A 13949-nucleotide genomic window follows, 5' to 3' on the forward strand; every position below is an offset into this window, starting at 1 on the left:
AACACCATTCGTAGAAGCCTACACATATTTTAAATCATCTGTATTTCTGTTTAATACAAGCAATTGTGATTGGCAACCACTTGCAACTTTGTGATGAACTTGAAATATGAATACAGGTACATGAATATAAACAAGTAAACAGTTGTTATTACTTATTGTAGTACCGATATGAAAAAATACCACAGTTTACTATAGAAAAGTTACCACATTACTTACTATAGAATTTTGTAGTAAACTGTAGTATGCTATACTACACACTGTAGTACCCCTCGATGGTGTAGTGCTTACTTTAGAATGTTGTAGTATATTGTAGAATAATATACTACACACTGTAGTATCCCTCAATCATGTGTAGTACTTGCTATAGAATGTTGTAGTATACTGTAGAATACTATAGTAAATACTACAGTATTATCTGAAAAAAACGAATGTAGTAAATATTACAGTAACGTCCGCAAAAACACTGCAGTCTGCAAAAACACTACAATTAAACTATAGTAAATATTACAGTATTTAATTTGCATATACCCTGCCCATTCCCCCATATCACAATTTGTGCCACCCATAAATGAGAAACTTATATGCCAAGTACATACCATATATTGTGTTCCCTACAGTTATAGAAGAAAAATGGTCCCTTGAGAAGGCATGAACAAGAGGTATGTCAGGAGAAGTGCAGTGTTATCATAAGGAGATGTATACTTGGAATACGGAGGAGGAATGGGGGGAAGAAGAGAGGCAGAGGTCAAAAAGAGCGAAGGAGGAAGAGGGTGAGCTTGAATCGGTTAAAAATGGCTTGTTGGTTTGTTAAAGAAGAATGGCAGAGAGTGTAAGCAGAGTGAGCTGTCTGCCGGATCGAAGACAGGAGGAGGGCGAAGTATTGGAGGGGGTAGGTGTGGTGAAGTTCTCGGAGCCCTAGACACCGAGGGTCAGGATAAATATGAGTCTGTGGCGGTAGGAGTGACATTTTTGGAAAAAGTGGACCCTTGCCTTTTGGCTGATCCATTTGTGGGTGAAAACAGAGTTGGGTGCAGTGGAATCGGTGAGGGTTACCAGAAGTGGTATTGTGATAATTGTTTGTATTTCTGCAGGTCAGAGGGAGCATGCGTTCCGGGTTAAATAAATGGGGACAAGCGATGTGAATTGTTTTGCTCTCAAGTAAAGGGCGCCATTGAAAGGAGTGATTACTGGGGTACTGATAAATGTGAAAGTTGATCAACTGAAAGGGAAGATTCCCGGTGTTTGTGATGCTCGTCGTTTGGTGCGATGCAGACAGGGTGGCGTGAGTGGTGAAACAGAAGAGTCGTTGTCTGTTCTTTTGAGTTGTGATGTTGAGTCTTTTCCCGACAAAGTGATGCTATTGTGTATAAGTTGTCCTGTACAAGGTTTTGTGCCGAATACATTACGTTGTTACAGCTGTCAAGCTTATGGGCATGTGGCAGCACTGTGTAGGAGGGAGGTTCCTAGGTGTGATAAGTGTGAAGAACTCATGAGACAAAGGAATGTATAGCATTGGGGAAAGTGGTATGTGTTAGTTATAGGGGTGCCCATGGGGCTGTGGATCAGAAATGTCTGGTGTGAGAGAGGCAGGTTGAGGTTTCCAGGGTGAGAGTAGTGCAGAAGTTGATGTATTCTGAGGCAGTGAAGAAAGTAGATGAAGATGGGTCAAGGGGGAGGGATCCTGAGAGGAGTGATGTGAGTAGTAGATCTGTACCAGTACAGAGGGATAGGCCAACAAGTGAAATATGCTTCAGCAAGATTGGATTTTTAGCGTTTATAGCAATTGTTATCTACTGTACTGCAGGGATGGAACGTAAGTCGTAGAAAATGTAGGTTGCGGTGTCAGCTGCAGAGAGGTATTTGTGTATACGAGACTTGACGTCAGAAGAGTTACAGGGTGGTGTTGTCCTGTCCTTTCAAATCAAATCAAAGTTTATTTGTCACGTGCGCCAAATACAACAGTGAAATGCTTACTTACAGGCTCTAAACAAATAGTGCAAAAAAAAGGTGTGTGTGTGTGTGTGTGTGTGTGTGTGTGTGTGTGTGTGTGTGTGTGTGTGTGTGTAGGTAGGTAAGTAAAGAAATAAAACCACAGTAAAAAGACATTTGAAAATAAGAGTAGCAAGGTTATAAACAAACACCGATTAGTCAGACTTATTGAAGTAGTATGTACATGTAGGTATGGTTAAAGTGACAGTGCATATATGATGAACAGAGAGTAGCAGTAGCGTAAAAAGAGGGGTTGGTGGGTGGGACACAATGCAGATAGCCCGGTTAGCCAATGTGCGGGACCACTGGTTGGTCGGGCCAATTGAGGTAGTATGTACATGAATGTATAGTTAAAGTGACTATGCATATAAGATAAACAGAGAGTAGCAGCAGCGTAAAATAGGGGTTGGGGGGGGGGGCACACAATGCAAATAGTCCTGGTAACCATTTGGTTACCTGTTCAGGAATCTTATGGCTTGGGGATAAAAACTGTTGAGAAGCCTTTATTGTAAACAGAGAGTAGCAGTAGCGTAAAAGAGGGGTTAGCGGGTGGTGGGTGGGCGGGTGGCGGGACACAATGCAGATAGCCCGGTTAGCCAATGTGCAGGGGCACTGGTTGGTCGGGCTAATTGAGGTAGTATGTACATGAATGTATAGTTAAAGTGACTATGCATATATGATAAACAGAGAGTAACAGCAGCGTAAAAGAGGGGTTGGGGGGGGGGGGGGGGGGGGGGGGGGGCACACAATGCAAATAGCCCGGGTAGCAATTTGATTACATGTTCAGGCTTGGGGATAAAAACTGTTGAGAAGCCTTTTTGTCCTAGACTTGGCACTCCGGTACCGCTTGCCATGCGGTAGTAGAGAGAACAGTCTATGACTGGGGTGGCTGGGGTCTTTGACAATTTTTAGGGACTTCCTCTGACACCCTGTCTGGTGTAGAGGTCCTGGATGGCAGGCAGCTTATCCCCAGTGGCCACCACTTGGCTACCTGCCGCCCCAAAGTTATAGAACAGATCAGAAGCTCTGAACTATCTAGTCAGACCCCAGTCTGACCTACCTACAGGATATGGAAAATTTGCTCTATTAGTTTTTCTCCAGTAGGTTTCCTGAAGGAGAAAGCTTCCACTTCTATGTCAAAGATAATAAAACAAAAACAATATAGTAAATACTACAGTAAGGTCTGCAAAACACTGCAGTAAATAATAGTGTACTTCAAGCCGCAAAAACACATTTAATTACTATAGTGTATACTACAGTTATTTTACTACAGTCTTTATACTAAAGTTAACTGTACATACTACAGTATACTACAGTCAATACTACACAAAGTATTACAGTATTCACTGTAGTGTTTTTGCACTACAGTGAATACAACAGTAAAATCAGCAAAAACACTAAAGTGAATACTATAGTATTTATACAATAGTATACTGTAGTATACCTTCCCCCAAATGACAGTTTATAATATAGTGACCTGAGTATAACACAACAACCTAGTTGGACTGTTGGACTGACGGTTGTAAGGACTGTAAAGTGAACTCCTCAAGACATTCGGACCACTTGGTGTATTGGTGTATGTTGGACTAACAGTCGCAGGGGCTGAGTTAAGAGTTATGTTCTGGTTACTCTGAAATATATTTAAAAAATCAACAAAGATTTTCTAAATGTAATATTGTAGGCCTCTCATTTCCACTACAAGACATTAGACGGCGTATGCACATTTTGAAATCAATTATTTGAACCAATGAGGAAGATAAAGAAAGCTGCTGTAAAAGTAGCTGCTGTTCTAAAGTCAGTTTTTTATTTTATTTAGTCATTATGCTACCAAGTGTCATCTTTGGAAAATCTAATTTCCTGTGCGTTCTTGATGGAAGCGGGGGCAAGAGGAAGAAGAATGTCATACCTCTGAGAAGCCAGCAGGAATAAGCAAGACCAAGCAAGAATAAGGCCTTGACCTCAACGATTTCTCTTCAAAATAAAAGTTCTGCAAAGAAGATGGTAAAAAAGAATACAAATGTTCGAAATTCGTAACATTTTATTAGGAAATGTTAGAAGACTTAGAATGTTGTTTAACAATATGAAAAAAATGAATATAGCATTGACGATATTTTTTACAGCATTAAAAGTAATGATTACTAGATCGTTATTATGGTAGCAACAGTCATCCAAATAACAAAACATTATTTATAATGCAACTGTTAATAATAATAGTAATATCAATATTAATATTAATATTATAATAATCGACTTTAGAAAACACATTTAAATCCCATTGTTATTTAGTCCATTAGTATTGCATGATGTTCAGTATGCTTTTCATATTGCACCGTACATAATTGCCTGTACATTGTGTCGCAGTAAAAGTGGGTCCATTCTACTCAGGAGCACCTTTACTTTCCAAAAGGGCCAGAGTTGCTGTTCATTTTGCGGCCCTTAAAGTAACAGTCCAGCGAAAATCTCACTTTTAAAAGTTATTAATCTGTTAACTCATACCCAAATAATGTTGTTGACTCATCTTATACTCGCATGTGGCCAAAGCATACATTTGAGAAAAAAAATGTTTTTAAAAACCCACCTCAAACTTGAATCAGACCATTTTAAAAAAGCTTGCTATTTCCTCATAGAGGATGATGTCTTCCTCCTGAGGATGATGAGCTGACCAATCAGCGCTCTGCTCGCACCAGGGAGCTTTTCAAAAGCTTCATAAAAAGGACAGTGATTGATAGATGGGTAACAATAACAAATCAGATATTGAATATCTCTTTAAGCATGGTCTAGTTATTAATTATGCTGTGCATTATGTATTAAACCACTCAGACACCCCAAAGATACAGTCGTCCTTCTGAACTGAGCTGCAGGACAGGAATGAAACTGCTCAAGGATGTTACTATAAGGCCATTGGTGATTTTAAATCAGCTAAATAGTTCAATGACTGTGATGGGAGAGAACCAGGGTCCGGAACCAGTTCAGGGAACAGAACCAAAAACTGAAAAGTTCATATCAGGAAATCAGTCAATTTAAATAAATAAATTATGCCCAGTCGTGAAATCCATAGATAAGGGCATAATTAATTAATCTAAATTGACTGATTTCCTTATATGAACTGTAACTCAGTAACATTTTTGAAATTGTTTGCATGTTGCGTTCATATTTTTGTTCAGTATATTTTGGACCATGTGTGGTCGATCCAAATGTGCTTTGATATGTTGAGCCTTGACAGTGTTTGGAACATGTGTACCAATTTTTTGGCACAACACGAAGATACTGTCTGATTTGTATGCATTTATGTGCAAGACCACGCCCATGTGAATGTTCATTGGTCAATAGCAGCCACGCAGATCGGTCAAACGGTGCTAGAGGAGTAGCGTTTTAAGTGTTTTTCACAAAATTCTGAATGGCAGAAAATCCATCATGGCAGACTTTATGGGTTCTTAAGGCAAATTTGTTCCTTGTGAGGAGAGGGACCTAGGAACTAAATTGAATGAGTCTAGGTCACATGGGGTGTGGGGTCTGACCTTTCAAAGTTTTTCAATCACTTGTTATAGCGCCACCATGTGGTCAATTGGCATGGTATTGCATAGGAAGGTGTGGCTCTTGGGCTTTTACCATGTTGCTAAGTTACACAGCTCTGAGCCTTTTCATCTCTCGGAAATTTGTATTTTTCCACCAAAATGGGAGAAAAAGGAACATAACAATAATGAACTGGAACAAATACAATAGGGTTTCACCAGCTTCGCTGCTGAACACCTAACAAACAAACAAACAAACCAAGCTCTAGTTACTGTTAGCATATTTTAATTTACTGGTGTTCTATGTGTTCTATCTTCCACCTCTTTAAGGAATACCTAGGATAGGATAAAGTAATCCTTCTAACCCCCCCCCCCCTTAAAAGATTTAGATGCACTATTGTAAAGTGGTTGTTCCACTGGATATCATAAGGTGAATGCACCATTTTGTAAGTCGCTCTGGATAAGAGCGTCTGCTAAATGACTTAAATGTAAATGTAAATGTCTATGCAATCCCAAAATGTATGAAGTGCTCTCTCTCTCTCTCTTCCAATGTGATAATTATTTTTATTCTAAAAAATGAATTTGGTATCAGCATTTCTGGCTTCATTAAGAACTGTTATTATGATGGATTTTGGATGTCCTTATTTATTTGTTTGAGGGCATATACATGCCAACTCGATCATATTATTCTGGAGGCATACTTATACCCCCAGTCTCATTGCTTTGCATGAATGATATCTATCAACTTTAAACAATGCAAAATTCGAATACAAACTCAATTGCTTCTTTCTATTCTGTGGTTGCATGAAACGTAATGTGAATTCAGCTTTGTTTACTTAAACTTTGTGGCTCCCTGATGAAACAGTAACATCCATTACTGTAACCTTCACCCAAATCCAGATAGCTGATGTTCTGAAAGAGCTGCAAAATCTGGACCCCTACAAAAAAATTATCTGCCGAAATTGTTGCAACCTCTCTTTCGTATCGTCTGAGATTCCCATAGATTGGAAAGCTTCCGCGGTCATCCCCCTCTTCAAAGGGGGAGACACTCTAGACCCAAACTGCTACAGCTCTATATCAATTCTACCCTGCCTTTCTAACGTCTTCGAAAGCCAAGTTAACAAACAGATTACCGACCATTTCGAATCACACCGTACCTTCTCCGCTATGCAATCTGGTTTCAGAGCTGGTCATGGGTGCACCTCAGCCACGCTCAAGGTCCTAAACGATATCATAACCGCCATCGATAAGAGACATTACTGTGCAGCCGTATTCATCAACCTGGCTAAGGCTTTCGACTCTGTCAATCACAACATTCTTATTGGCAGACTCAACAGCCTTGGTTTCTCAAATGACTGCCTCGCCTGGTTCACCAACTACTTCTCTGATAGAGTTCAGTATGTGAAATCGGAGGGCCTGTTGTCCGGACCTCTGGCAGTCTCTATGGGGGTGCCACAGGGTTCAATTCTCGGGCCGACTCTCTTCTCTGTATACATCAATGGTGTCACTCTTGCTGCTGGTGATTCTTTGATCCACCTCTACTTAGACGACACCATTCTGTATACCTCTGGCCCTTCTTTGGACACTGTGTTAACTAACCTCCAGATGAGCTTCAATGCCATACAACTCTCCTTCTGTGGCCGCTGACTGCTCTTAAATGCAAGTAAAACTAAATGCATGCCCGCACCGATCGCTGCCCGCACCTGACTTAAAATATGTGGACAACTACAAATACCTAGGTGTCTGGTTAGACTGTAAACTCTCCTTCCAGACTCACATTAAACATCTCCAATCCAAAATTAAATCTAGATTCGGCTTCCTATTTCGCAACAAAGCATCCGTGACTCATGCTGCCAAACATACCCTCGTAAAACTGACCATCCTACCGATCCTCGACTTCGGCGATGTCATTTACAAAATAGCCTTCAACACTCATCAACAAATTGGATGCAGTCTATCACAGTGCCATGTCAGGAATCCCGCTTCCTGAGTCTGTTTCTGCCTGAGATTACTGTTTTTGTTTGAGTGTTGTCTAAGGTTCCTGAACGCACCCTGTCTGGTTGCCGCTCCGTCTCCTGGACCACTCAAATTACACATCAAGACTACCAATAAATACTCACCTTCATTTTACTCACCTTGTCCTGGTCTCCTTCTGGGTTCTGTCTTAGAGAATCATGACATGCCATCTGTTTTGTCACCAAAGCCCAATATACTACCCACCACTGCGACCTGTACGCTCTCGTTGGCTGGCCCTCGCTTCATACTCGTCGCCAAACCCACTGGCTCCAGGTCATCTACAAGTCTCTGCTAGGTAAAGCCCCGCCTTATCTCAGCTCACTGGTCACCATAGCAGCACCCACCCGTAGCACACGCTCCAGCAGGTATATCTCACTGGTCACCCCCAAAGCCAATTCTTCCTTTGCCCACCTCTCCTTCCAGTTCTCTGCTGCCAATGACTGGAACGAACTGCAAAATCACTAAAGCTGGAGACTCTTACCTCCCTCACTAGCTTTAAGCACCAACTGTCAGAGCAGCTCACAGATCTCTGCACCTGTACATAGCTCATCTGTAAATAGCCCATCCAATCTACCTCATCCCCATACTGTATTTATTTATTTATCTTGCTCCTTTGCACCCCAGTATCTCTACTTGCACATTCATCTTCTGCACATTCTACCATTCCAGTGTTTAATTGCTATATTGTAATTACTTATTTATTGCCTTACCTCTCTTATCCTACCTCATTTGCACATGCTGTATATAGATTTTTCTACTGTATTATTGATTGTACGTTTGTTTATTCCATGTGTAACTCTGTGTTGTTGTATGCGTCGAACTGCTTTGCTTTATCTTGGCCAGGTCCCAGTTGCAAATGAGAACTTGTTCTCAACTAGCCTACCTGGTTAAATAAAGGTGAAATAAAATAAATAAAAAATTAAACCTGACCCTGTACTCTATGGCTTAGCGGTGTGTTGAATAGAATCCACGACCCGGACTTGAGCCAAGAGTGCTTGGCTCGTTCTCTACACTGCGTGAACCAATAATTTATATATACACTAGATGACTATCAGGGAGCTCTGTTTTGAAGCCACCGCACCTCCATCTTGGCACCCCCATTATTGTAAAGAAAATATTTTGGAAGCCACAGAAATGCATTTGTTTTTCACCTGTTTATTCTATTACAGATGCCTTAATGCATACTTCCACCTTATATTATGTTAGCTAAACATACAAATAAAAAATGAAAAAATATTTTTTAATATTTTCCTTAATGTAGAATTTTTAGAAAGTTCTCATGTTACTGTCCCCACTACAGCAACAAACTACATAAATACATGTAATTTTGTCCTTGAAAGATTTAATTGAAATACTGCAGAATTCCATTAATCTCCTATGGAGGACTGCTCCTTCTGGGGAATGCTAATACAGCCAACCGGTGGCTTCAAAGCCTCTCTGTATAAACTAACCTAAAGAATATACAGTCCACCAAGTCCACACTTACACTCTCATTGGCCAGTAGATGGCATCGGCAATCCAGGGTTTACAGTGCATTCGGAAAGTATTCAGACCCCCTGACTTTTTCCACATTCTGTTACGTTACAGCCTTATTCTAAAATGTATTGATTGTTTTTCCCTCCTAATCAATATATACACAATACACCATAATGACAAAGCAAAAACCGTTTTTTATACATTTTTGCAAATGTATGAAAAACCGTTAAAGTCACATTTACACATTTTTGCAAATGTATAAAAACAAAATGGTAATATCACATTTACACAAGTATTCATACCCTTTACTCAGTAATTTGTTGAAGCATCTGTTGTTACTAATTCATCTGATGACTGTTATTTATTTAATCCACTAACTATGTTTAACTGTTACCCGATTAAATTAATCATGTAACATTTAACGCATTAGAATTTGGGGCACCACGGAATAGGTTGTTTAAAGAGTTACCATCGCCCGAATTAAACTCTATAAGGTATATTTCTATTTCATCGATAAACAGTTATCTTATTAATCATTACCTCTTATCATATCATCATTCTGAACAGTCATAACCTCATGCATCTGCAAAAACCCCAGCCTTACTCATGATTCAGTACTACACAAATTGGTTTAATTTATTATTTACTAGCTAACTAAATAATAACAGGATAACATACACACTTAATACATGAGACAAAGGTCCCTAGCAAACTTTTACAATATTGTGGCTTTTTACAGAATGACATGGAGAGGGAGAGAGAAAGAGGGAGAAAAAGACACTTATCGTTGATACATTTCAAAACTATTCTCACAGTAATCATATAGTTTGCACACGAACCGCTGCCCGTTTGGAATAAGAAATCATGAATGTATTTATGTGTGAGTACCTTGGTTCGCCGTTTATCTCTGTCGGAACCAGCCCTCCTTGGGAAGGTTGTTAGCCTTTCAGCGGCAAGCTGTATGGCTCTGATTGTCCGAAAGGTGTCTCCCCTTTCCCGTCTTCTACTGTTGTCTACTCTGGAAGATAGCTAGCGTGGATGGTTTGAAGAGTTTGCTTTTCTATATATTTGACTAAAGACAGCTAATCAGCTGTACCAATGATTATCTAAGAGGTGAGCTTCTGGCGTCTTCCTCCTCGTGTTGATATTCAGGATTCAGACCACTTTGGACATGAGCTGAACCTCGCCGTCTTTCTGTTCTAGTCTGGGAGGTGAGGTATTTTCTTCACCTCGTGTTGAGGTTCAAAGTTCCAACCATTTCAAACGTGTAGCTCCCGCCTCATGTTTCCTGGTCTAATGTTTATCTCTGTTGGAAATCATTTTATGCACTCTGGCCGAAGGGGACGGTTCCGTCAGACTGACACGCTCTCTGACCTCACTCGGGGCATGGCTACTTACCGTGCACAGTTTATAGGAGATAGATTCTCTTATACTTCCTAAAATCACATTTCTATCCTAACAAAAATACTTTCATAATTGTTCATATTTCATTTACAACGTTAAGGAGGGAGACTTCATGCCTGTAGTGTAAACACTTTTCAAGTTACAGTATTTCCCCCACAACCCTTTTAATGACATCACAAAATAAAACCCAATATGACATTAGTTTTCTATAGCTCGTCTCTGACAACTCCCCACGTTCTTATGTTAGAAATATTGTTCCACTATTCACTTTAGCGGGAAGACTTCTGTGAAACAAAAGCACATTCCTATGTGCATTTGAAGAGGGAGGGAGAGTCTTCTTCAACCTTAATTTACAACAGGGCGTGAGGTGTCAAAACCCCCACACCAGTTCCATCCTCCCCTTTGTGGGTGAGAGTGGGTCTGGTGGAAGTTTATTCATTGCAAACCTGATCTGATCATTTGGATCACACCAGGACAGTCATGTCACACCTTTGGCAGTGATTACAGCCTCGAGTCTTCTTGGGTATGACGCTACAAGCTTCGGACACCAGTATTTGGGGAGTTTCTCCCATTCTTCTCTACAGACCCTCTCAAGCTCTGTCAGGTTGGATGGGGAGTGTCACTGCACAGCTATTTTTAGATCTCTCCAGAGATGTTCGATCGGGTTCAAGTCTGAACACTGGCTGGGCCACTCAAGGACATTCAGAGACTTGTCCTCTAGTCACTCCAGCATTGCCTTGGCTGTGTGCTTAGGGTCGTTGTCTTGTTGGAAGGTGAACGTTCACCCCAGTCTGAAGTCCTGAGTGCTCTGGAGCAGGTTTTCATCAAAGATCTCTCTCTCTACTATGCTCCATTCATCTTTCCCTTGATCCTGACTAGTCTTCCAGTAACTGCCCCTAACAAAATGGATGGTGCCAGGTTTCCTCAAGATGTGATGCTTGGCATTCAGGCAAATAGTTCAATATTGGTTTCATCAGACCAGGGAATCTTGTTTCTCATTGTCTGAGAGTCTTTAGGTGCCTTTTGGCAAACTCCAAGCAGGCTGTCATGTGCCTTTTACTGAGGAGTAGCTTCCGTCTGGCCACTCTACCAAAAAGGCCTGATTGGTGGAGTGCTGCTGAGATGGTTGTCCTTCTGGAAGGTTATCCCATCTCCACAGAGGAACTCTGGGGCTCTTTCAGAGTGACCATTGGGTTCTTGGTCACCTCCCTGACCAAGACCCTTCTCCCCCAATTGCTCAGTTTGGCCTTGTGGCCAGATCTAGGAAGAGTTTTGGTGGTTCCAAACTTCTTCCATTTAAGAATGATGGAGGCCACTGTGTTCTTGGGAACCTTCAATGCTGCAGACATTTTTTGGTACCCTTCCCCAGATCTGTGCCTCGACACAATCCTGTCTCTGAGCTCTACGGACAATTCCTTTGACCTCATGGCTTGGTTTTTGCTCTGACATGCAATGTCAACTGTGGGACCTTATATAGACAGGTGTGTGCCTTTTCAAATTATGTCCAATCAATTGAATTTACCACAGGTGAACTCCAATAAAGTTGTAGGAACATCTCAAGGATGATCAATGGAAACAGGATGAACCTGAGCTCAATTTTCGAGTCTCAAAGCAAAGGGTCTGAATGCTTATGTAAATAAGGTATTCATGTTTTATATTTTTTTAAATACATTTGCAAACATTTCAAAAAAAGTGTTTTCACTTTGCCATTATGGGGCATTTTGTGTAGATTGATATTTAAATATTTAATTAATTTTAGATTAAGGCTGTAACGTAACAAAATGTGGAAAAATTCAAGGGGTCTGAATACTTTCCGAATACACTGTATATCAGAAGTTATTTTCCAGTCGTTTAGTTCGAAACAGAACCATATATTTTTTGTTACGTTCCACTGTTTCGACTAGAAAAATAAATTTCTGAACCTGTTTGAACCAGAAAAATATTACGGTTTATATCTTTCCTTTTTAAACATTTAGCTCGACATTAAATTACTTCACCAATGGATAGAGCGGCTTGCTATGGAGCGGGAAAGCTATGTACATGCATCAGAAAGACAAGCGTAGTGTAGGATGCAACATATGACTGCATTTTTGCGGGTGAGGAGAGTGCTGAGCATGAAGTTCTGATCATCTTGTTTTTATGACATGCATTATCTGAATTAGGCCCACAGAATTATAACTATGGAGGAGTGGCTTCTATGAATGTCTTTGAACATAATTGACTTGGCTTAACTAAAGTTGGACCAGATCTAGACCTTGATCATGACTCTCAGTTCCATTACATTACACATAATGCCTTGAGTTTTCAAGAGCTAGACTAAAGTTAGCTAACAAGCTAGCTAGTTAGATAACAATCTTGTGTGTGCAGAATGGCACCAGAGTTAAAATAAAACACGTATTATCTTTTTGTAGTTAATAAATACAATATGAAACATGATAACTACTGTTAATCCATTGTTATCTAATTCCCTCATTTCTGAATCACGCATGTAATGTCAGTAGCTATGGTGAACTATGCATGCTTCGGAGGACGGGGGAGGGGCAGGTAGCCTACATACACACTGGCAAATAATTTTTCTCTGCCAGGAGTACCCCTGAAGTACCCCCTCATGTACATTGTACCTGTAGGCCTATGGTCACATGAGTCTTCTCAAGTACCTCCTGTGGATAGGCCAAGTACCCACAGGGGTCCTAGTACCCGCCCACCGGGTGAAATGGCTTGAAAAGAGTGGCCACATTCGAGCTGATTGTTGACCAATGTTGATCACTGCCTTTCAAAGTGTGTTGCATTATGGGTATAAAAATTGGCCGACTTGCGACTACATTCCCTCGGGGGAATCCCCGTTGAAACCGGATGCAGTTTGATTGCATCCGGTTTGGAGGTCCAATTCACAAATGTTGCCCCCTCGGTCCCTCGATTTAGCTCGAGGGAGCGAGTTAAGAATTTTGATCACTTGTGGGGTTGATATAACCCACAATTCAATGCCAATTGTAGTCACCTGTCAAACTCTGGTGACTGTGAAGTGTGAAATTTAATCAACACGCCTGCATTTTCGGCATTTCAGACCAAATTATGATACTAGCGTGCTAAAAAATATATATTTACATGTAGATGACATTGATTTTAGCATTGGCAAAGTGGCTTAGTCTCGTAGTGAAGAGCCTGTAAAATGTAGCTAGCTTCATGAACATATTTTTGGGAATTCTGAAATGTATTGGAATAAATGACCAAACTGTAAAACTAGCTAGCCAGCTATGGGTAACTGTAGCTAGTTACCTGACAGGAGTCCTAGCTAGCTACGCTAGCTTGCTAAGTACATTAATAGCTTTAGGTTGGTTGTATTTAAGCTGAACTTCAAGATTTCTACCAAGAATGTTGCCTCTCCGATCATCACTCTCCCTCGCATGGGCAAGAGACATTTAAGGTACACTTGGATGTGACGATGTATAACGTCATTCGAGGGCTGAGGGTTTAGGGCCGAGGGCTGTCTACTTTGAGTTTGGACTGCAGCCAATGTTGACCGTATGACCTTTATAACAAGCATGTGATCAA

The sequence above is a fragment of the Salmo salar genome, chromosome 26 (genome assembly GCF_965601325.2).
Source record: "Salmo salar chromosome 26, fSalSal1, whole genome shotgun sequence".
Taxonomy (NCBI): domain Eukaryota; kingdom Metazoa; phylum Chordata; class Actinopteri; order Salmoniformes; family Salmonidae; genus Salmo; species Salmo salar.